The sequence below is a fragment of the Excalfactoria chinensis genome, chromosome 3, assembly GCF_039878825.1.
Source record: "Excalfactoria chinensis isolate bCotChi1 chromosome 3, bCotChi1.hap2, whole genome shotgun sequence".
Taxonomy (NCBI): domain Eukaryota; kingdom Metazoa; phylum Chordata; class Aves; order Galliformes; family Phasianidae; genus Excalfactoria; species Excalfactoria chinensis.
Window position 1 is genome coordinate 15,686,774 of NC_092827.1, and position 25,515 is coordinate 15,712,288.

Here is a 25,515-nt window from a genome sequence, read left to right on the forward strand (position 1 = left end):
GGGGCTTAGAAGAATAGATACTGGTATTATGTTTCAGGGGGTTGCAAGGTATTGGTATCAGCAGCTTCTTACTAATGTGACAGAGGCAATATATTCCTTTGCTTGGTACCCTCTTTTCATTCTTCCAAATGACAGATGTAAAAGTCTGTGTAAAAAAAAAAAGTAACATATATATGTATAAATATGTGCTATTTTGCATACATGTTTATGTCTATACACAAACACACACATATACATATATACATTGATAATGTGACAGAAACATTACACACAGGTCAGCATTTAGGACAAAGTTAGTTTAATCTAAAATGTATTTCTTTTCTGGATCATCGCAATAGAAGATCTGCATGAAAGTTATCCATATGTTTTTTAAAACTGTAATTGAATCTTCTTCTTGTAGGTTGAATGCTATTGGTGAGTTTGGTGAGTGTGCCTTTTTATCCAGTATTATGCATATTAATACTAGCCATTACATCATCATAGCATTGTATAATATTAGAAAATATTCTGTGTATATTTGTTTATAATATCTTACAGATCTGAAGAAATGCACCTCTTATCCAAACTAGTGAAAATACAGTGAAAAACTTGCAAATCAACATACGTTACTAATTGAGTGATGGCAATAGCAATGAGATAAATTGAATAATCGCATGATAAATTGTTAAACCATGCTATAAATAAAGTTCATCACGTGCTTCAATTTATCAGTTACCTTTGACTGTCTCATCTTTTTCCTGTCACTAATGCATCTTCTCTAATGCTGGCTTGAATATTCCACACCTCTGAACAGCTTCAGACAACTGGCTCTTCAATTAAATAGAAAAAGAAAATCCTACTGCCATAGAAACAGCTATTCCACATGATGTTTTTCTAGCACTTACACCCTATTGAAAATAAATAAAAACAACCAACAAGGAAATGTGTAACTGAGTCCTGGAAAATTTATTATGCTACATTTTGCTGAGTGTCAGACTGTGTTCTTGTCTGAGGCACAGGTCGACTTTCAAAACGTGATAGGTAATAAATAATATCTCTGTTTCAGTACTGTCTTTGCTCCCTGTTAATGAATGAGTACCAAGTCAACTGGTACAACTGTACCAAAAATGCATTGTATGTTAAATTTCAGTATGCTGTTGCGCTCCTTTTGGATTCTGGTCATAAAGAGGGAAAATAATGAGTCTGACCATTTTAAAACAGTGTGAGAATTTGAAAAAAATCTTCTGTTAATAATATGTGAGAAATTCATGACAGTGAAGTGGAAGGATTTTATTGCTGACCTGCATGACTTACTTGTGGCTTTGTCACTCATAAATAATGTATTCAGCCCCAACTCCTGTCACTGAAACATTTATACCACAACACATCATTGTGTATGTTATATAAATATTTATTATGATGAATTATTAAAATGAGCAATGAATATTTATTATTCTTACAGTATGAGTATATGCATGTATGTATAGTCTGTGTTAATATACATATGCACATGCAAAAGTATTTAGGCGGCTCCATACATGGTCAGACACACCTGTGCTTTCTCCCATCTATGTATGTTCTCATTTATGTGTGTACACATACACATGCACATCCAGATGCACTCTAACAGTTGTAACTTTGGAAGGCTGTAAGCATGCTTTTTATAGCTTTACATTATTTATAAATAGAAGTATCCACATGAAAAGTGGAATTATGTACGTTTTATTTTTTTATTATTATCCATGATTAATTCTGACAGGATCATGTCTTTGCTGCAACTATCATAACAAAAGCAGGGCAAAGGCCTTAGCCGAACAGTATCCAAGTCTCCAAGAACACAACACCTTTCATTAGCCAAGATTTACAGCACAGGAGATTTCCTTCAGCTGTTTTCACACAATGTTTGTCTGCTTATAGCAAAAATAATAATAAGATTAAAAAATAATAAAGAAATAAAAAATCACAATATAGCATTTGTAATCCTCAAAATACATCTGAAGGAACAATGCTAGATTGTGATTCAGACAGCTTCCTACAGCAGATGCCTGTTGAATGCTGGAGCCTGTCTGGATACATCGATCTAATCATATCTGATTTCATAGACTGCTGGCACGTTTCTTAAAAGTATGCCAGGAAATCATCTGACAGCACAGACAGAGAGAACAGAGAAAAAGTCTATGACCATTGCTAGGGGAGCACAGAGGAGGGAAATGCTTGGGAACCAGACACAAGATGCATTTTCCAGTCTCTGAGAAACTTTTCATACAAGCATTGCACACCATGACATAAAACATTCCAAAGTGGGATACAAACTTGAAATATTAATAGGAATGCATCAAGCTCCATAGACAGCTGCTTATTTTTCCCATTTGCTATGTACAAAGCGAAGGATTAACACCACTGGCAATATTTGTGTCAGGCCATACTGATTAATTTAATATTCTGATTGGATGAGCAGCAGAGCTTTAACGGCTGTTAACTTTCTGGCAAGCAGTGCTGAGAAGGTGATAATGAGATTAACATTTGGAGGACCTGATTTGCTTTTGCAGTGTATTTAATTACTACTTTGACACCAACTGGTATGCACTATGGATTGTGCAGATATGCCGATAGATATCCGTATTTGCTAAACTATAACACTGGCTTTAAATAAATGTTAAATTATATGATTTCAAAAATACTTTGCACTAGACATGAAAAATATGTAATCTCACATTTGATTTATAGCTTCTTAAAGAGAATATCTGAAGGGTGCCTACAGGGCATGAAAAGGGGATTGATCAGCAAAGAAAGTCATGCATTGAAGGGTAGAAAAAAGATGAATAAAGTAAGAGTTGCCAAAAGCCAAGCTGACTAAAATTTTACCAAGAAAAACCTTAAAAATAAAAAAATAAAAAAACAAAAGTTTAAAAGCTTATAAGTTCTATAATAAAGTTGTACAGCGGGAAAGGAAATTTTAATGTTATCATATTTGGGTAAAGGATTGAACATTCATTCTTTGGCATAATTTGACTCAGACTTGAGAGACATTCTGTAGGATTTTAATAATGGTATAAAATGATAAGGATGAATATAAAGTAATTAAGGATGTAGAGTAAATAGAACATGGAAAAAAATGCTTCTCTCCAAATCAGTGACAGTTGCCGAAGTTGGTCCTTCTGAGGAAGTGGAATGTGCCACTGACTATATATGGATTCAAGGAGAAAAGAAAAAGAAAGATAAAACTTTCAGTTTGGAAGGAATTTATTACAGAGGTGGTCAAAGTTTTCTCTTGAGACTGATTTTATTGCCTGTTTTTTTGGGTTTTTTTTTTTTGGTTTGTTTGTTTGTTTGTTTGTTTGTTTTTCACTCTTTTTTTTCTTTTAATAAGATTGTATTGCTGAAGGCAGGAAGAAATTTCCTAAATGAAAATTTGAATTAAGACATAAAAACTCATGCTGTTCTTACTTGGCTTAACAAAAATCCCATCAGAAAGATAGACCTTATGTAGGTCAGAAGTTGAGGAAAAAAATACTTTAAATGTAAATTTTCTGTAGTCACTTGTACAAAACCATTTTGCTGAGCAAATCATGCACTGAATTACCCCAACATCCACCAGAGATCTCCTTTTAGGTATATCTTATTTTGGATCCAACTTTAGGCTGAAACAATCAGTGTGAAGTACTAGAGCACACTGGGACTGCTAACACATACTGAGTATGTCCTTCAGGACCATTCTCATCTCAACAGCAGATGTGTTGGAAAGCAGGAAATAGACAGAAGGAATCCAACTGACATCTATACAAAAAACCCACTTTACTGTTCCACAATTGCAAATGCAATTTTCACATGCTTTGTAAGTTCATTTGCACTGTTAGTGCAGCAGAAAAGTCCTTAGGCTAAATGAGAACCAAGGTCTTTTCTTCTTGCTTCTGTCTCTTTCTAATAATTAATTGATATCCTTTGCAGTTCTCTTCTGCTGATAAAGTAACTGCAGTCTTGATACCAAAGGTCAGTTTCAGCAAGATAAACTCTGGGATGATTTTCCTACTCTTTCATTGACTCACTGATTAATATGAAGCATATTACTTACTTATGTTCATCTCACATTTACAATATTTTCCTTCTTCACAAAACTGAAAAATTTACTCACTCATTTGGGACCAATTATATGAAATCACAGAGCTTCTCATTGTCACTGTACATAATAAGAAGCAGTGATTTGTAGATTCCCGCTATGTTCACATCAGTTTTGTAAAAACTGATACTTTAAAAAGTGATCATCCAGTCTCAGCCTTTACCACTGTTTCAGCTTTGTTGTCAACTTCACAGAAGCCATCTGTCATAACTTCAAAGCTAAAACAGGCAAATGGGACAGATGCAACTCTGAGCCAATGAATAAAGGTCTACTGAACTGCTGTGGTTAGGTATATAATACAGGAGATTGCGATAAAGGCTTCCACAGAATCATTCAGTATACCTGCCATCACTGTGATGCGCTGGAAATACAGTGTGCCTGCTGTACAAGTTCAGCAGAAAGTCAGTAAAGCTGGTATTTCAGGATTCCCTAGATTTGTTGTGCTTCTGTCATGAATTTAATCTGTACAAATAAAATCATGATTTTTTTAATGCCCATAAGGGCAATAGACATCTTCAGTATGAAACTGATTAAGTCATCACACCTCACACTTCCTTCAAGTTCTTTTAAATAACCAGGGCTCAATCCACCTCCAACTTCAAACTCCTCAGGACCAACCAGAGAAATGTATTTCAGTGGGACCAATTGAGTCAACTTTGGTACCTCTCAGACTTTTGGTTCAAATCCATGCTGCATTCCCAAGAAAACTATACTAAACAAACAAACAAACAAACTTAGGGAAATATCTAAAGTACAACTTGAAAAAGTCCAGACCGAAATCAGAATATCGAAATGTGGTTATTTGGTAAAACAGAAGGAAAATTATTTTATTTATTTATTTATTTATTTATTATTTCATGGTAAAATTATTCTTCAGGACTGTTTACAGAAAAACCTGTCAGCTGTACTGCAGAGAAATTTTCTGTGTTACTGATTGAATGGCATAACTTTGTACCTCTAACAAAAAATTCGCAAACATAATAAATCTTGACCTAGCAGTCAAACAAACAAACAAAAATTTAAAAAGCAAGATTACAGAGTTACTAACATTAAGATAAGATTATTACTTCATACTACACGAAGAATGTGCAGATTTGCATGAGCTCTAGCTTTGTTTTTGTTTTTGTTTTCCTGAAGTGTCCTCATTGCAGATTTATATTCCTAAAAGTGCTAAGTGCTTCCTAGTCACACCCTAGATATTACACATCTGTCTGCTTACTATGTGCCTTTTTTGTTGTTGCTGTTGTTTTGTTTACTTCTCTAATATTTGAAATGCAATCCAAGGCATCTTGCTTATTAAACTGGAGAGACTTCAAATTTGCTTTTGTACAATCGTAGCTAATTGTGTGAGACAATTTGCATCCATCAGCACAGTGTTTTATGGCTTTCAGACTCAGTGTAAAATGAATAAATAAGAGAGCTGGAATCATTATTCTCCTTTATTACTAGAGATATGCTGGCTAATCTGGGAGCAATTTGAATTCTAGAGGCCCATCGAACACTGGACATCTGTCAAGCTCGAGCTTCAGATGCTAGTTCATGGTCTGCGGCACTTAGTAGCCTCCTCTTTTTTCATCCTGAACATATCCCAGGCAAAAAGAAAAGTTGAATTTAGTTATTTAACATGTGTATTATTTTCTTTGCTGGTTTGAATAGCTGTTTGGAAAGACAATTTTACTTTTTTGGTTAATTGACTTCATTTCCATGTCAGTGAATTGACCTGCTATGGTCAATTTTTATGAGTAATCTAAGAATTCATAGCAATTTTAGCATCAGGAAAAACAAACAAACAAACAAACAAACAAACAAAAAATCTGTCAGTTACCACAACCTGTTTCTCCCATTCTCATACAGGTTGTAGCTGCTGTAGACAGACACAAAGTTATGCAAATAGAACAAGAAAAACACAAATGGCAAAATGAAAAAAAAAGAGTTGGGATGCTGGTCTGGGATATGGTTGAAAAAAAATGATGGTGAGAGACTGATTGAGAGAATCAGCAACAGAGGAAACAAAGCATTTAAGGGGCATGGGGAAAGTAAAGGTGCAAGGTGGCCTGGCCAGAAATGAGAGGAAACTGATGAGCAACAGAGATTGCACAGATGAATTTGTAAACACTTGGTGAAAACTTGGGGCTGAGGGAGGGTATGGCAGAATAAAGTAGACCTGAAAAAAAAGAACTTTAGTTGGTGTTGGAAAAGTAAGCTTGCAGAGGATGTGACATATCTAAGAATGAGACATCAGTAGGACGGAATGAACGAGGACAGACTGCAAATCCCTTCCAAAGATTCAGAACTGTTCAGTTAGGGACAGTGTTATCTGTTACATGAAAACAAATCCAGATTTGTCATTTGGAGAAAGATAAACTTGGCATTATACTCCAGGAAATCTCAAAAAAAACAAAACTGCAGATGTTACAATTATTTCTGTACTACTTCTGTAATGTTTAGTATCAGAAATTCCACAGTAGGTGTATGCATGCGTTATTGTTCCTATCCTTTCCTCCTCCTCTCCAGGGGAATAGTCTTCTATATACTGGAAGATATCCTGAGGAGAATTGTGACTTGAGTATCCAGCACTTTGACACAGTGTTATGCCATGCATGTTGACTTCAGTAAAGCAGTAAGCATTCAAGAATCATCTGATATCAGAGGAAGATTACATCTGTGGCAACAAAACCATAGATTTTCTTCAGTCTGATACTAGACAGCTTACATTAATTCTGAGATTTCATGCTCATTCTCTGATATTCTTGACACAGAGCTCTTACATGCTGATTAACTGATGAAGGTATGGGTCCCAGCATCATCTAGCAAAGAGGCCATATTAGCTTGTTATCATTACATGAGATATGCAGAAGAGCAGGACCTAATACATCTTTTCAATATCATTAATTCTGCAGTTTATCATGCATTCTTCAATTAATTCTTATCTGAAATAAATCATTTTGTTCATGCTATGAATTCTTACATACTTCCCCCAAATTGCCTTCTATTATTCTGTCTTTGTCTTGGCAAGGACTGAACACAAAATTTTGGATGCAGAACTGTGACTGAGATATCTATTGTATTATTTACAGCTATAAAATATTCTTTCTTTAGTAATTACATTTCACAGTTGGAGAATCCATGATGCAAATGTCCGTTAGATACTTTCTCTATCCCATGGAGAAGAAGAGGTTATAGAAATGCCTTTGACCATAAGGCCAAACAAATGTTTCCACCAGTCATCACCTTCAAAAGTGACTTTTTCCACATTCAATGCCATAAGTATCTTAAAATCAACCATACAGCAAAAATTATCTATGTCATAAACATTGCAAATTCAGCAAATTTGTGAAAAAACAAATTTTCTTTAGGAATATGCAAATTCACACTATAAAATGTACAGTGATTGAGCTTTTGCCTCTGCTTAATCTTTTAACAGCTAGGATTGTTCTTGCTTTGTCTTCAGTATTCTTTGAATGTTTACTTCCCCCCCGAAAAAAAAAATGGAATATGCTTTAAAATGTATGATGTCTTCTCCAAAAGCAATGCCTCCTATTTTATTGTGTTGGCTCATGAAGTTAGAGGCAGATCTTGATGGCATGGCAGTAGCAAGTACACCTTCCCACCAACATTCCATTATATTTTATTGCTGTATGACAGAAGGCAGCAGAGGCACTCTGACAAAATGGTGTCAGATACAAAAGAGCATATGAAGCAATGGTTTGGAACTGAAGTCCTCTGTGAAGAAAAAATTGCATCAAGTATAATTCATTGACATTTGCTGAACATTTCTGGGACCAAACAGTGGATGTGAGCACAATGAGGTGGTGGGTGTTGTGTTTCAACAGTGGTGACAGTGACATGAAAGACAAGTCACATTCCAGATGACAAGGAGGGTTTTTCCAACCATGACATGCGGGCTCTTGTTCTTATGGCCCTCAAGGCAATTCTGCTAAAGTTTGGGTTAACTTCCTAGTAACAGCCTCCATAATCTACCATCTTCTGCAGAGTAAAAAAAAGCAACAGTACATCAGTACAATGTATAATCCAGTCATCTGCATCACCAGAGAACTGATAATAAAGTCCCAGGCATGATGCACTTACTAGTACAGATGTAGTTGTGTACCAGACAATACAACACACAAGCAATAAACAGATAACAAACAGGAGATTGCTGTGAAAAGGGAAGGTAGAAGTAAGATCTCCTTATAATTAGTAATGACCTGAGATATGAGTGACTGATATGTTTTGATATTCGATTGAATTCATAAAAATAAATCACTTGAATTTTATTGAGCTAAGTTTACAAGACATATAGCCCTTTTCCTAGCTTGGTTTTATATAACACAAAAATAGAAATGAAAACAAACAAATAAAGAATACCCCACACCACACACAAACAAAAATGGATTTTGGATCATTTTGTAAAATAAAATAAAGGGCTTTTTTTAAAAAAATTTATTATTATTATTATTTTTTGTGGTAATATATTGTTAAATGTTAAAGGTCCTTGAGGAGTAGGTTAGTTTTAACAAAGATCAGAGCCCTTCACAGAATCACAGAATCACAGAATCACAGAATGACCTGGGTTGGAAGGGACCTCAAGGATCACGAAGTTCCAACCCCCCTATCTGGCAGGGCCACCAAACTTCCACATTTACTAGATCAGGTTGCCCAGGGCCCCATCCAACCTGGCCTTGAACACCTCCAAGGACAGGGCATCCACAACCTCCCTGGGCAGCCTGTTCCAGAGCCTAACCACTCTCCTAGTAAAGAACTTCCCCCTATCATCCTACCTAAATCTACCCTCTTTCAACTTCCTACCTAAAACTACCCTCTTTCAACCCTTGCCTTGCCTTGCCTTGTACCTCCAATATGAGGACATGCTGAGAGAGATAAGGTTGTTCAGCCTGGAGTCCAAGGTGACCTGAGAGTGGCCTTTCAGTATCTAAAGGGAGGCTATAAGAAAGAAGGGGACAGATTATTTATCAGGGTCTGTTGTGACAGGACAAGGGGAAATGGTTTCAAAGTAAAAGAGGAAAGATTTATGTTGGATGTAAGGAAGAATTTTACAATAAGGATGGTGAGACACTGGAACTGGTTGCCCAGAGAGGTGATGGATGTCCCATCCATGGAGATATTCAAGGTTGGGGTAGACAGGGCTATGAACAACAGAATCTAGCTGTAGATGTTCCATTTAATTGCAAGTGAGCTGGACTGGATGATCTTTAAGGGCACCTTCCTTCTCAAACAATTCTATGATTCTGTGTTTGATTCTTAGACAGTTTCACGTCTTATTCAATGTACACATAGGCTGTCAACAGAGATTGGAGTAGAGTGGGGGTTTGGGGAGAGACTTGGGAATAAACCTTAAAAATTGTATTTTATTAACAGTCATTGAAGGGCCAAAGAATTAGGGAAAAGTCCAATGAGTCATGTTCCCTTTTGAGGCACAATTGGCCCCTCAATAATTAAAGCTAACTATAATTAGGGTTAAAATTCAGGAGTGTTGTTAGGGTTAGAATTTGAGAATATACATAATCAGAGCTGTGATTACTTCTGGATTCAAAAGTGCCTGCAGGGCTAGGAAGAGGGCATGGTGTTAATAGGATTGAAATAACAGGATCTCATTTAGCTCAGGGATTTATTTCCTGGCTCTAATTACCATTGTTATAAGGATAGAGTTAAAAATAAAAAGGGCTTGGAAATCTTTATTTTCTAGATTACTGCTTGTAAGGACTGCAGACTCATACAGGAATCATAGAATTGGTCTGGTTGGAAAAGACCTTCACGATGATCAAGTCCAACAGAAACTAAGCATACTACCCTTACTAACAACCCTCTGCTAAATCATGTCCCTGAGCACCACATTCAAATGGTTTTTAAACACATCCAGGTATGGTGACTCAACAGTCTCCCTGGGGGGACTATTTCAGTACCTAACAACCCTTTCTGTAAAGAAGTTTTTCCTGACATCCAACCTACCCTAAACCTCGCCTGGCCATTTCCCCTCATTCTGTTACCTGTCATCAGTGAGAAGAGACCAACTCTGCTCTCATTGCAATCACCTTTCAGATATTTGAAGAAAGCAATAAAGTCTTCCTTCAGCTTTCTATTCCCTCGACTAAACAGCCCCAGTCCCTTTAGTTGCTCCTCATGGGGCATATTCTCCAAGTCCTTCATGAGGGAGTTTGTCTCTTCATAGATGTGGATGTTTACATGAGGAATGAGAGTGATCAAAGGTTTTATGATTCCAGCTTGGATATTTACTTCATCTGGAAGTTGTTGTTTGGCTGTATATTCTGGAGTTAACTGTATTGGGAAAACAGATTTTATCAGACCTGTACTCTGCAGATCATCCTACTCACTGAATTTGAGGTCTATGCATAAGCTTGTATGGTTCAGGTCTGGGAATAAAAATCTTCACTGGCTCGCCTAACCAGCACACCTGTCAAAATTTGTATAGTGAAAAACAGAGCTACTATTCATAACCACTATGGCTTCATATTTCTTTAAGACTGAGGATGGATACTTTTACTGTATGTAAAGGCTTACTTTTAGAGTAGTGCTAGCATTCAATACACATACTCCCAGTAGTGGAGGCAGAAACTTAAGAAGGAAAATAGTGACAACCCTTTCACAGCATTATACTGTCTGTGACCGTTAGTAGGGCTCATTCTGTTGCTGAAAGGGGTAGTGATAAAGGTGGTCTTTTTTCATGTTAGACAAGATTACTGACAATAGTTATATCCATAGTTGATGATAAAAGGTAGAAGTGCAGTACACAGGTGAAAATAAAACTACAGGGGAAGAGCACCAGCCTTCTCTTCATTTTCTCCCACATCACAAGAGACAAGAAAGGCACTTCTTATTCTTCTCACTATGGACCCACTGTGGAGCTCTTCAATACAATGTTGGAGTCAATATCAACAGTGTGAGCTGAAGGTGGTGGTGTATTTTGCAGAGGCCAGTAGGAAGTAAAGATGGCTGATCCTGAAGGCTGAAATATCTTGTTTCTTACATGATTAATCAGACAGCACTGTGGCAGTAGGCTTCACTGCAAATACGGGGACAGGAATATGGTCTGGGAATGGGATATTGGTGTTTGCATGTGTTAAGAGGGATGGTAACTTGGGGAGAAGAAATATGACTTGTTACAACCATACTTCCTGAATGCGATGGGGAGGTTCCCTCTGAGGACATTAAGACTGATAAATATGTATTGCCATCAGAGTGAAAGATAATAACTTTGAAAAACTTGGTTTTATAATAAACACAAATTAATTTTAATAGGTGAAGAAATTGCATAATAAAGACAAGGTCTCCAGGGAATGTGTGGGCTTATCAAATACCTTTTACGTTAGTAGCAATCTAGTACACATACAATGTTCTCTGAATGGAATAGAAACTAGTTTGGTGAAACAATAAACAAGAATTCATCACTGAGATTTCATAGAATCAGAGAATCATAGAATCACAAGTTTGGAAAGGACCTACAAGATCATCTAGTCCAGCTGTCCTCCCATTACTGTAGCTACAGAAAACCACTAAACCAGATCTTGTAGCTCCTCATCCAGATGCCTCTTGAACACTGCCAGGGACAGCAACTCCACTACCACCCTGGTCAGCCGTTCCAGTGCCTGACCACTCTCTGAGAGGAAAAGAAGTTCCTTCTTATGTCTAATCTAAACCTTTTCTGGTACAACCAGAGACCATTTCCTCAGGTCCTGTTTGTTGCCTGGGAGAAGAGGCCAAGCCCCTCCTCATCACAGCCTCCCTTCAGGAAGTTGTAGAGTGCAGAGAGGTCTCCTCTGAGCCTCCTCTTCCCCCGGCTAAACAATCCCAGCTCTCTCAGCAGTTCCTCATAAGACTTGTGCTCCAGACCCCTCACCATTTTTGTTGCCTTTCTCTGGACACATTCCAGGGACTCGATGTCTTTCTTGTAGTGAGGAGCCCAAAACTGAACACAGTACTCAAGATGCGGCCACACCAGAGCTGAGTACAGGGGGATGATTCCTGCTGGTCACACTATTTCTTATACAGGCCAGGATGCTGTTGGCCTTCTTGGCAATCTGGGCACACTGCTGGCTCATGTTCAGCTGAGCATCAACCAGTACCCCCAGATCCCTTTCCTCACAGTCATCGAGTCACTCAGCCCCAAGCCTAAAGCATTGCATGGGGTTATTGTGGCCAAAGTGCAGGACCCTTGGCCTTGTTGAACCTCATCCCATTTACCTCAGCCTAGCGATCCAGCCTATCTAGATCCCTCTGACCTCCCTACCTCAGGCAGGTCAACACTACCTCCCAGCTTGGTGTCATCTGCAAACTTAATGAGGATACATTCAGTCCCCTCATCTAGGTCATCAGTTAAGATATTAAACATGATGGGCCCCAGTACCAACCCCTGGGGGACACCACTTGTAACAGGTTGCCAGCTGGACTTAACTCCATTAGCCACTATCCGCTGGGCATGGCCCTCTAGCCAGTTACTTACTCAAAGGAGGGTGTACCTCTCCAGGCAATGGGCAGCCAGTTTCCCCAGTGTGAGAGACCGTGTCAAAGGCTTTGCTGTAGTCTAGGTTGACTACATCAACAGCCTTTCCCTCATCTACCAGCCTGCTCATCCAGTTGTAGAAGGAGATTTCACATTTATAACTGGTTTCTGGAGGGATCTCTTTATAGTATTATGTCATACTTAATTTTTTGGAAAAAAAGCTTGAAAGATATCTAGTATTACAGATGAAATGCTTGAGAGACTGGTTGAGAATAATCTGAATCACTTGAAGACCAGGCAACAGGCAAAGTTCATGATGATATAGCCAAAAATTGTAATAGAAAAGGCAGTCCATGATGGGAAACAGAGAGGATTTGTTGATTCATGGCCAAAGATTCCAAAAGGGCTTTGAGGATTACAGTAAATAGTTAAGTGAATGTCACTTCCTCATTCAGCAGTGTTAACACCAAACTTACTAAAAACATCCTATTTCCACACTTTAAGCAAATGTGTTGCATAATGTATTATCTTCCATGTTACAATAACTATGCTCTATTTTAGAAATGTATCTTGTTTATTTACTTTGATCATAGTGAAATAATGCCAATGACTAACAGAAATTGACAGCTTTCTTTTTGCTGAGACAATTTCAGTGACATGGATAACTTTATTCTCTAATCGTATATTTTGGTTTAATTTCACATCGTGGCCTAACATATGATTTTAGTTTTAAGAATTTTGGCAACAGAAGATTATTCTCTTAGATTAAGGGGTTATGAAGCATGTCTTTACTCTGACTGAACTAGAAATCCAATCATTTTTTTGTTGTCATAGCTGGGATTTTAAAACTCTGGGGATAATTTATTTTTGCAATGAGATTTTGTACAGAATTGAGCATATACCCGTGCACCTTTTTCTAATACTATCAGATATGAACAAGTTCAACCTTTGAGGGGAGATTTTGTGATTATCTAAGATTCTCTTCATCTCCACTGTCACTGACTGAATAATTTCAGCAATACGACTGTATTTTCCCTTTTCTGATTAGAAAAGGCAAACTAAGGGAAAACAGATAAGCAAAAAATTCATAACATTTCCAGAAGTGGTCATTTCTCTTCTCTGTTTATAGTCCATAGTAAATACTACAGGTATTGAGAAGATAAAAAATGATTCCTTATTTTATGGAAATAATCATTGCTCAGATATCTACTTTCAAGTGGTCAAATACTGGTAAAATTACTTTTATTTATATCATACTGAAGCCATAATATCCCACTCAAGCTACATTTTTTCTTATAATTAACTGCTCACAAGTTTTAAACATATATAGAGAAGACAGCTGGAATAACAGTTTTATTGGGAGAAATATTTCTTCGAAAGAATCGACATCAAGTGAATCTCTGACTCCCAGAGCTCTACATAACATAGTGGCATTAAGATTCTGAGAATGAATATTGAACTTCCTACAGCATCCCTTAAACAGAATATAAGGTGAATGAAATAATTCAAAAAGGATTCGGCAGATTCCTTTCATGTTTTTAAGAGCAATTTCTTTTGCATGTGATGTATTTAATTTGTGGGGCAGTTTATTATGTTAGACAGTCTTGATGATTTTCATTTAAAGGGGTGGCCAGAACAGAACAGGTTCATGGAGCAGAGGAAAAGTTTTTTTATGTAAGACTCACTCAGCTAAAGAATAACAGTAACCCGAGGAAGTGCCAACTGCAGAGTTTTGACAGCACTGCATTCATGCCAGGACAGAAGTGAAAATCTCCAGCTTAGCAAAAATATAGTGAAAGGGAACCAGAAAGGATAAAGTTGGCAGGATCTCCAGAGATTGCAGCACTAGAATTAAAAGGGAAGACCGATCCTACCTGTAATTAGAGGACAGAATCCAGAGACAGATGAGTCATTTTAGATGTAGGAACTCCTTTTCTCTAACTTCTTCCATCTGAAACACTGCAGAGCTACAGTTAGACCAGAGAAGGGCAAACCACTACATTTCCAGTTTATGACGTAAAGCCAGAAGAAAATCTCAGTTTCAAAGATCTTATGCCCAAAGTGAATTGACCAATTGAAGCAATGACAGTAGTAAGCAAAATAAAAAGACCTTTCAGGTGAAATTCTTGCCCAGTGTAGTATACTGTGAAAATACAAATGGCCACATACACTTAGGAAGATAAAGAAACTAATATCCAAATTCCACTTTTGGAGATGTGGACTTTTGAGTCTTATTTCTTCTCCAACTCAAGGTCCTAAATTTAATTAAAACTGAAGAATTATGGTGCAATCGACTTATATATTTGATTTTATATATTAGATTCTGATGGTATAGTGAGAGATGTGAATAGAAAGTAGATATATTATTTTAGCAAGTATAATGTTATAGGAGAGTGATTGTTCCTCTTATTTTTCTTGTCTTTGAAGGACATCAAACCCCAAAATATCTGTTATTTTACTTGTGGTAGAGACTCTGCAGAAGATACTGACAGCTTGATTCTTTGACATTTAAATGAATAGGCCAAAAGCAGACTTCAGTGATTTTTTGCTCTTGCTCTAGACTCGACAATATGAGATCAAAGAAGTTATAGAACTGTGAAATGAAGGAGGTGGAGGGTAAAAAGCAAAGGAAAGTCATGACTATTGAATATTCAGTCAACAGGCATGATTAATACAAGTGATTTAAGGGCAGAATCTACAAAATAATAAAGCACTGACTTCTTTCTGATATGGCTGTTATTAAACATGAATCAATAGTTGAAAACACGCTTAGATCAGTCAAAACTTCGCAAGTAATAATAGAGTGTAAGGTTGATTATAGCAACACATTTAGACTGAATAAGACTTCAAATACATTCCTTTTTGGCTAGTCATAAAAAAAGATCAAAAGCATAACACTAGAAGAACTGATAGCTAAACGTTAATATTACACTCAATTTATATGTAGGAAGGTCAGCATTATTTTAAAGTTCCTTATTAGTGATATAATTTATCTGGAGCAGTACAAAATCATTTATGTGGATAAGTGAAATGATAGGAGGTTACCTAACTGTACTTTAATAAATACAAAAGGAAAATGGAATTTGTCTGGATTGTGCCAAAGGAAACCATGAATTTCATGACAGAACAAATCAAGCCTCTGAGAGATAAGAGATTAATTTTTGGAAAAAAAAAAAAATAATAATAATAATCACAAACCAACCTCAAATTAAACGTGAAAATCTGACTTTAGTTTTGCTGGTTCAGTTTCCTACCTTGCTCTCCCATCAAGCTATTTCATTCTAAGAATGACATTTTCTCACAGCTAAATGATTTTGCAATTGATGATCTCATTTAGCATTTTATTTTCATATAGAAATGACAGCTGCATCACATTAATAAGTAAATACTCTTTATAAGCCAAATTATTATTAATAAATTAATATTCTAATATTATATACTAATTAACCATTTTTACCACAGCTGGAACTGAAAGGTTGTATTTATTGTTGTTTTGCATTTTTTTTTCTGTTGTTTTTGTTTTCCTTGTGGCTGCTTTCAAAAGGTTTATCAATCAATTTTGCTAGCCATGCTGCTTATTTGCAACAATGCTTTAAATCATTCCAAGCTGTTCAAGAAATCTGTAGATGTGGCATTGAGTGACATGCTTTGGTGAGTATAGTGGTGATGGGTTGACCCAGGCTTGGACTGGGTCATCCTAGTGGTCTTTTCCAAGTGTAATGATTATATGATTCTATGAAATCAGTACTTTCATTTTTAAATTCACATTGATATCCAATTAAGTTACATGTGGCAAAAACTAGCATGGAACATCTGTTCTATTATATTGACACATCAGAATCTCTGTCTACTATTAAAATTAAACTGCTCTTAGAAAAAGTCAGCATACATAGGTAACCTAACAGTAGGAGTGCTGTATTCCTCTCACCCTCACGCATACCTGAGACAACTTATCAAGTAGAAACTTTGTAACATTTTAATAGGGTAATAAAAGGAGATGATTTTTTGAAAATTTACTCCCACAGTTATTCTGGTTATTAACTTAGGAAAATTGGCAAGTAGTTTCGAAAGAGTTTGAGAGTTTCTGAGATACTGATCTGCAGAAATGTTGTTGTATAAGTGTGTTGCGTGAAAAATAGTCATGTAATGTAATATGTTATTCACCTTTATACCTCCTTCAGTTTATTTTTGGTTTTGATGATAGAACTAAAATAAGGCTAGTGTGATTAACATTTCCTTCTACATACTTGTGTGAAATAGAGGATAGGCTGTTTTCTACAGTATTTACCAACAATATACCAGCATTTAATGCACATTACTGAAAAGGTGAATAATTCAAAATATGTAGGTTACTCTGAATGCAATGTCTCATATTTATTTCTACAGAAACTACAACAGATACTGAAGAAATTACTTGATATAGAAAATTATCAGCTACAAAACACTATTTTTCAATATACTTACAAAAATTAGCTCAGAACTTCTGATTCTAATGAACAAGAGCTTGCAAGCCATTCCCATAAAATTTCCTTCTTTGGCCTCCAGAAATGTTCAGCAAACATCAGTAAATGATAATTACTTCATTTTTTCAATGCAGAGGAATTCAGTTCCATATCTTTGCTTCATACAGTCTTCCACGTCAGACACCATTTTGTCAGAGTGCTACTCTACTGCCATCTGTCACATGGCAACAAAATGTAATGGAATATTAGTGGAAGGTTCACTCTCTACTTCCACGCCACCAACATCTGCCTCTAACTTCATGGGTCAACATAATATAATAGGAGGCATTGCTTTTGGAGCAGTCGCTGTATGTCAGTGCTCTATGCAATTCACAGCTGGACTGAGGAGGAATAAATTGTAAATCTGAAAACTCATTAAAGATATTTATAGTTTGCTTTGTAGTGTCTTGTCTGCCTCCACTTCCATATGCTCACAAAGGGGTGAAACTTTTCTTGTGTCAGCTTATTAAGGCTGAGGAACAGCAGCATCCCATGAGTAAAGCAGCAGAGACAGGCACAAGATATTGGTAAGTTATATCTATCTATCTTCTCCATTGGCTGTGACGTGAAAAGGGATTTTTGGCATATATAAATAACAGAAGAGAATATGCAGCAGAACCATGGCTGTATCTGTCCCCCTACTTAAAATGCATGGGAAAATTTAAAAGCTACTGTGATGAGAAGGAGAAGGTTACTACTGTTGTGTCAAGGAAACAGGTACCTAGGCCTAATGAGACATTACTTTATCAATAAAGCCTGTTTTATTTTTATTTATTTTTAAAATATTATTATTACTTTTCATTTTATGGCAAGTTGATGCCTCCATGTCACACTGAAAGCCTTCTGTGCCCAAAGATCTTTCATAGACGGACAAGTGAATTACCTATAGTCTATCTTTGGAAGCTATCCAAGTGAGCATAGGCAATATTTCCCTGAGATGGATCTTTTCTCCTGCAAAAAGGCAAGAAGTCAATGCTTTGCTAGTTCAAAATGTGGAGCTGGGTCACTGGTTATTGACAGGTAAAAAAGAAGAATACAAAATTCACTAGGCAGCATGCTTCTGCTTTGGTTCCTAATTAATCAAGAGATAAAAGCACCCTGAATGATAGTTCAAGTAAGTCAGACCATGAATAAAAGTGATTCCAAGTCTTAAAAGGATTAAATGAGCTGTGCTCTGATAAAGCAAAATTATATAGCTTCAGCCAAGAGTTATACCCTTGCAGTTGCTTGGTAGCTAGGAGATGTCATGTTGCTGCCACCAAATTTAACCCACTGGATATAAATCAAACAGGAATTTTCTGATAATGGCTAAAAATCTCAGAAAATCCATGAAACTCCATAGGAGACAAGAGATGTGGGTGATTCTACATCAAACAGGAGTACAGGAAAAGGTGCCTCAGAGGAAGGAAAGGAAGATGACCAGACTAGAAAAAGGATGGAATAAGAATCCTTACCCAAGGCTCCTGACAGAAGGCATCTTTAAGGTAAGTGCATTGTCTGATACCCACCTATTTTGGCTCAGTTCTCACTGGGTAACCAGTCCAGGCAGGCTGAAACTCCAAGGGAGGTAGTAATGTAGAAATGGCTTCCTTCCCAACTCTTAGTAAGCAACTCAATATCCAGAGCTTCCAGGCAGGCTGAACCTTGCTTCTTCCTGTTCTCCAAGCCCTTCCTCCCCTCTTCCCCCATCCTTTTCTATTGTTGCATTTTCCCATCACTTCAACTCAAAACTACTTCAACGAAGAGAACAAAATTGACCAGTGAAGTGAGGCACCTGTTGTACAATGAGCAACAATCTTTCATCCAGTGAATTCCTAATTTGCATTTCTACAAAGACTTTAACTGGAACTTCTCAAAGCTTTTTTCCATGGCACGTTTATAAAGAGACACAACAGCTCTCTGAGGTAGCTACATTATTAGCACTGTTTTAAATCTCCATAAAGACATATGAACTGCAGTTTGTAGTCCACATATTGCAGTATCAACATGCTGTTCCACTGACAGCTCTACCTACTTTTCTACGTGGCTACCTAGGACCTAGATGCTTATCTAGTCATGTAATGCAGGGTTCTTCATAATTTAGATACATAGAAATCAGTCACTGAAGTTAATTTTATTTGTCACGTTTCCCCTGTATTCAAGACAAATTTTCAACGGATCAGTTATTCCAATTTTAAGGTACGTGTTCAGTATCTAAGACTTAGAGTGGTCCTGTGTGGAGCCAGGAGTTGGACTTCATGATCCTTATGAGTTTGCTCTAACTCAAGATATTTTATGATACTATGATTTGTAGAGTGACACCCCAGGGGACTGAAAATCTCTTCACTTTTACACCTAGACACTCAGATTATATTTGGTGTGCTTGAAAGTGTAGCTGATGCAGATTCAATTCTGATAAATGAGGGTCAATGATGCACCTCCCCAAAGTTTTGGAATAAACCTCACAATGCAAAACTTCAGGCAGCAATTTGCTCCCTGATTTTCAGTGTGTTGTGGTCACATCCTACAGCTCTCTATGCTTCCCCTGGAAAATGGCTACAAGAGCAATCCAAAACCCCAGCTCCTCGGGAGCACTAGGAGGCTAATTTTATAAAAACCAGAGTAGTTTTCAGACCAAGTACTGACAATAGTAAGACTGCAATAATAGATCAGTGTGCTACAATCTGAATATTCATTAGTATTTTAGCACAGGTATTGGCACCTCTATCCACATGAAATTAGTTCTGGATAAAAGCCATGCAAGTCATTATAAAAAAAAAAAAAAAAAAAGTAGCAGATGAAATGAAAGGTTGCATGGGACTGAGCTGGTAAATTCCGCTACCTCACTTCTGTAAGGTGACCATTCTAACAAACCTCATAAGGCAATGGAGGAATAAAACATAAGTGGTGATTCAGAGATTGCCTCAACTGAATCAATCAAATAACATACATTATTTATTGCAGCATTTGATTTGGGAAAACATATTGCTCAGCCTGTGTTCCCTTCTCTATTCTTTGTTTTTACCTCCTAACTTCTTCAACACATTTTAGACATTTAGATGCAATTTCAGTACATTTCATTTACATGGTATGTTTCATCATGATGGGACACTTCAAAACTTAAGGACCGAATTCAGAAATTTTGAGCCAGATTGCAGCTGGATCTTTTTCTTCATGCAGGGCTAGATCTTCTGCCTGAGCATCCCTCCTCCCAGCTGCAATCCATCAAATCTTCAGATTGAAGAGAATAATATACACAAATAACAGCTAGAAAAAGAAGTGGTCAGAAAGAGGAAATGTCATTGTATGTTGCTTGTTTGGCAACAAGTGAGCTCTTCCTCAAAAGGGGGCACATGAACCATTCTCCTTCCTGTAAACAGGTATAATTTCCTTATAAATTGGTCACTAAAAAAACTCAAGTCACATATATGTATGCATGTGCATATGGATGAATGGATTTTCTTTGAATAATCATTTTCAATTAGAAAACAATGTAAACACTAGAGAATTTTACATGTTATCTGTTATCTTTGATGTGAAACAGCAATACAAAGCAGTTCAGGAAAAGAGCCTTCATTTGCTATTGAAGCAATTGGAGATTTTAGAGAGGTGAAATGTAATTACCTCTTACAAGCTGGATAACAATGCTTTCATTAATTTTGTGTGGAAATTATGCTTTCTTACACTACCTCTGCAGACTTTTGCAGGTGTGAATGTCTAAGTTTCCCACTGTTTGGAAAACACAATTTATAATCCTTTATGGTTAACCTAAACTGAAATGAGCAGTACTCCTAAGATTATGCTGACAGTCTTGGAGGGATTTGAGTCTTTCAGCAACAAATACATGAGTCAGTTCTATTGGCTAAGAAGCTTTTTCAGTGCTGATTAAGAGACAACAAACAGCAATGAATATTCACAGTGCTATATGCTCATACAATGTGCTCTTCAAGTGGCTTCTCTGACAGAGGATTTGAACATTCGAGTATTTCCTGTTGTATATCCCTTTGAAAAGCATGAAGGGCCATTTCTCATTTACTATTTTAACTGAAATAACAGCAATAACAAACAAACAAACAAGAACAAACAGAAAATAAAACCAAGATGACCAAATTCCTCGGAGAAATGAACTTTTGGCACTGCTGAAGAAAATATCTGTTGCATTTGGGGATATGCCTGTGTGGAGCTGGGATCTTTTACATGCAAGCAAGACTTAAGCAAGTCTTCAAGAGGGATAAATTCCCACCCCCCCCTCCCCCCCCTTTTTTTTTTCCTTTTTTTTTTTTTTCCTCCTATCTTTATCACTAACCAGAAATGCACGTAAGCTTATAAAATAAATACACCTCTCAGAGAGCTGAAACAGTCTGACTACAAATTCTCTGTGCTGTGAACATTGCTTTCCTTGGTTCAGAGGGAAAATGTCCATTTATGTTACTAGGATTTACATGTCTAAAATGCTTGTTGACATGTATAAAATGCAAACTAACTAAAAACTAACCTCAGAGATGAGGTTCTACACCACAAAATTAAAGTCACAGGAGCAGTCTGCATGGAAAGCAATCGACACATTTTTGGGCCAGCTGTCTGTAATCTGCCCCTTCTGTGCTAAGGTACTGTGTGGTCTGTGCTTCACTGCATCACGCGGCAGCCATGCTACAAAGGCAAAGCTGAAAGCCAATATTCAAATGAGACCTGAAGCGAAATACTATTTTTCTCCATTAGAGGGTGGTCCCTCCTCATCATGGTTGAATTCCACTGGCAGCAGGAGAAGACCTGCAATGCAGTCAGCTGCGTCGTAGATGACACGTGAATCAGGAGATGTCTGAGTCCTTCCTTTGCATGCCTTACGCTGCCTTTTGAACATGGCAATTAAAGAAAATAAATGTACGTGGCCACAGGCCAACTATGTGCATACATACATGCAGTACCTGTCTTCACATATTATTTACTCACATAAACGAAGGCACTTGCACATGCACATATGTATATCAATAAGGAAGCCTAAAGACATTTACAGTTTTCCTGCAGCATCTGTAGTGAAAGGAACTGAATAATAATAATAATAAAAACCACTGCACTATTATTCTTCTGTCAATAACACCTACTGAATTTCAGCCATGCTAATGAACTTTAAATGCTTTTTAAAAAAATTCAACATACATTTATGAGGGCACACAAGCATTAGAAATAAAAGTGTTGCAAATGAATACTTAGATTACGATAGAATTGTGATTAGGAATTTGTAAGCCAGAGAATGCCAAAATGCTACTTGCCAGGCAAACCTTGTTGCAGTCTCATGTGACTGTGAACAATATGAAAAGCCTTTCACAACATGATTGCCTTGCTTATTGTAATACCCTAATTCCATGCAGGAAACCCTATTCATTCAGTATGTTTTCAAGATTATATATATATGCAGTAGTGTTCTGTTATACATTTTTTACAGCTCAAAGTTAATAATAATAATTAAAAAAAAAAAATCAATAGAATTTCCTACTGTACAACATACTGTGGAATAACAATTGCAGTGAAATGTAGGAAGGAATTGCTGCTGGCATAATGAAACCACTTACACTTTGTATTTCATTAGCCTAATAGTAGTGAACTGTCTCATTCACAGCATTGCCTATTACAAGTCATATGTAACATGTAAACACCCACGGAAAAGCCTTTGAAGAATTTTTGAAGTTAAAAAAACAAACAAACAAAAAACAAAACAACAACACAAAAAAAAACCCCAACAATTCAGAATCTTCTTAATTAAAAGCCAAGATAGAGAAAGCTGATATCAAAAGAAGTTTGGACACTGAGCACCCATGAAAGCAGTCTGCTATAAAGAGACAAAGACAGAATTACAGGATGAAAATGCTCCTGCTTTAAACAACCTTGCTCAATCAGAGGTACTTAAAAACAGCAGAAGGTCCAGTCCTTCATCACATCCTGTGCCTACAAAGGCTTTTACTTCAACTAGAGTAATCTGGGAATGGAACCTCTGAAATAGCAAAAAGCTTCATGTTGTGCACGCTTAAATACTTCTGGTTCTAAACCTACTATTTATCTTCTCCCAGAAACAAGCTTAATTCCCAGCAGTCAAACAAATCTATTTTCTAAATGCTCTTTTTACTGTCTAGCCTATGTCACTTGGTTGCAAGCCCTAGCAGTGTCTCCCCTATGAATACTTATGTGCAAGGATTTTTCACAAGATTGTTGTAATAGCCTTACCTACATACAGAGAAGCAAATGTCAAAGGTTTTGTTGGGTTTAAAAATACCTATTTGGAAAAGGCATCTACAGCAAATAAACATTTCTTTCATTGCTTTCTCTTTGTTATTATCCTTTTTGTTAATAATAAACTAGAGAATTGCATACAATTTTCTTTTTTTTTTTTTTTTTCAGTTCCTTCACAGACAAGTAAACAAGAGCTACACATTCACATTAATAATTCTGTATGGTCAGATACTGAGAACTAAAGCAATCCTTTCAGGGTTGTTATTCAGCCTCAGATTTCAAAGACGCACTGCATTTGGGTGAGCTATCCATCAGCTCCCTCTGACTGCGAACCTCAAACCTAACAAGCCTGCACTTTAGAAGCAGCACATGAGGATTTCCTTGTAGACAGCACTGCAAAGAAGCAATAATTTGTGAAAAATGTAGATCCACAAAGTACATGCTACACAACAATTTATGCAGTGGAAGTGTAAAGCAGTGATCTTATTAGAATACAGCCATTCTTATCCAGCAAAGGACTCAGACAGCTGTTGTATGGACAAAGCTTAATATTCCTCCATTTCCAATGCAAGCCTATTTTTCAAGCCTACAATGTCCCCACTCCACTGAGCTACATTTAAAACTACCTGGAGAGCTTTTTCACGCAGAGCTTGTGTTACTCATTCTACATATGGTGTGAAGTTCACAGATGAGAAATGTGAGTGCCTAAAATAAATACTACATGAACCCTGAGATGTGTGAGGGCCCTTGGGAGTTCAGCAAATGAAATGCCTATCAGTCTCTGACACAGCAGACGCTCCCTACAATTGGCAGCTTCATGCTTCATTATGCATGGATCAGATATATAGGTATGGCCCCAGGCAAACTCCCTGGTTTAATGGAGAGGTGCATGCTGGGGAAAGGCAAATGTCATTTGCCCATGAATTTGAAAGATGAGGGGAAAAGGGGAATGGAGTTGATTAATCAAATGTATGAGGGGTTTATTTTGTACCATTTATCCTAGAGTTTCCTCACAGAGAGTTATTTCCAGCATTATATGCATTGCACCTTTTATGTTTTGTGGATTTGACAGTGTTTAAAAATGCAATTATTCTTGTCCATCCAGCTGAGCAGATTCACAATAAATAATAAACAGCTAGATTACTAGCCACAGCAAAATAAATAAATAAAAATTGTGCTGCCTCTTATGAACCTTGGAAAATGCCCTATGTTTAGAGCAAGGGGACAGCAGTTAGGCTTGCTGACATTGTGCAGAATCTGTTAAACATATCATGCTGCCTTAATGGAAAAAAAAAAAAAAAAAAAAAGTTATTCTTGAGACTAAGCTACTGTAAAATAATAATTATGGGCACATTCCTTGTACAGGAAATAAATAAATAAATAACACTGTAGTAACACCGTAGCTTGCTTCGTGTGTGTAGTTCTAATTAAAAGAAACAACGAAAACGTCTGATCTATGATGACCCACAATTAAATGACGTGAGAGGGAGGGGAGAGAAAGAATAAAGGAGAAAATAATTACTAAAAATCTCCTAAGAAAGCAAAAAAGTCTAAAGCATTTATGGGAAAGGAAACTGCATTTCGTCATTCCCGAACAAATTATGACCCTGAGGGTACAACTGAGAAAAAGTGCTACTGAGTATCAGGGTGTTTAATGAAAATCCTTCTTTCCACCTACACCATTTTCATTCTGAGATTTCAATCATAATGTATTCTGTCATTTAAACTCTAAAACATCATTGTAAATTTTTTTTTCTTTCTTTCTTTTTTATTTTTTTTTCTTTTTCTCTCATATCAACAATAATCATAGTATATTTTCCTTGGAACACTCATATATAAATGCGTTGTGTGTACATCTTTTTATAGCAAGCAGCCTGTAGAGGAATGATATGGAATTGTTTTGAGCGTAAAACATGGATGAAAATAAAGTAAACCAAGTCTATAAAACTGTAACACTTAAGAAGATAAGCTTTCAGCAGCTGTAAAAAATAGAGTGACAGAGTAAGAAAAGGAAAAAGAATGCCACTAATGTCTCTCAGTGCTCTTTCTGTGTGTTCAGACAAGTTATGGTTAGGAATGTAAAACTTGAATTTAAAGAAAGTGCATCTGGTGGAGATTAAAAAGGATAAAGGGAAGAAAATCAGTTTGATGTACACTTCAAAATGCTGCTCATAATATAGTTTGTTCTATTACTTGAAAAGAGGGTATCACTACTCTTTTATGTCTTGTTTTAA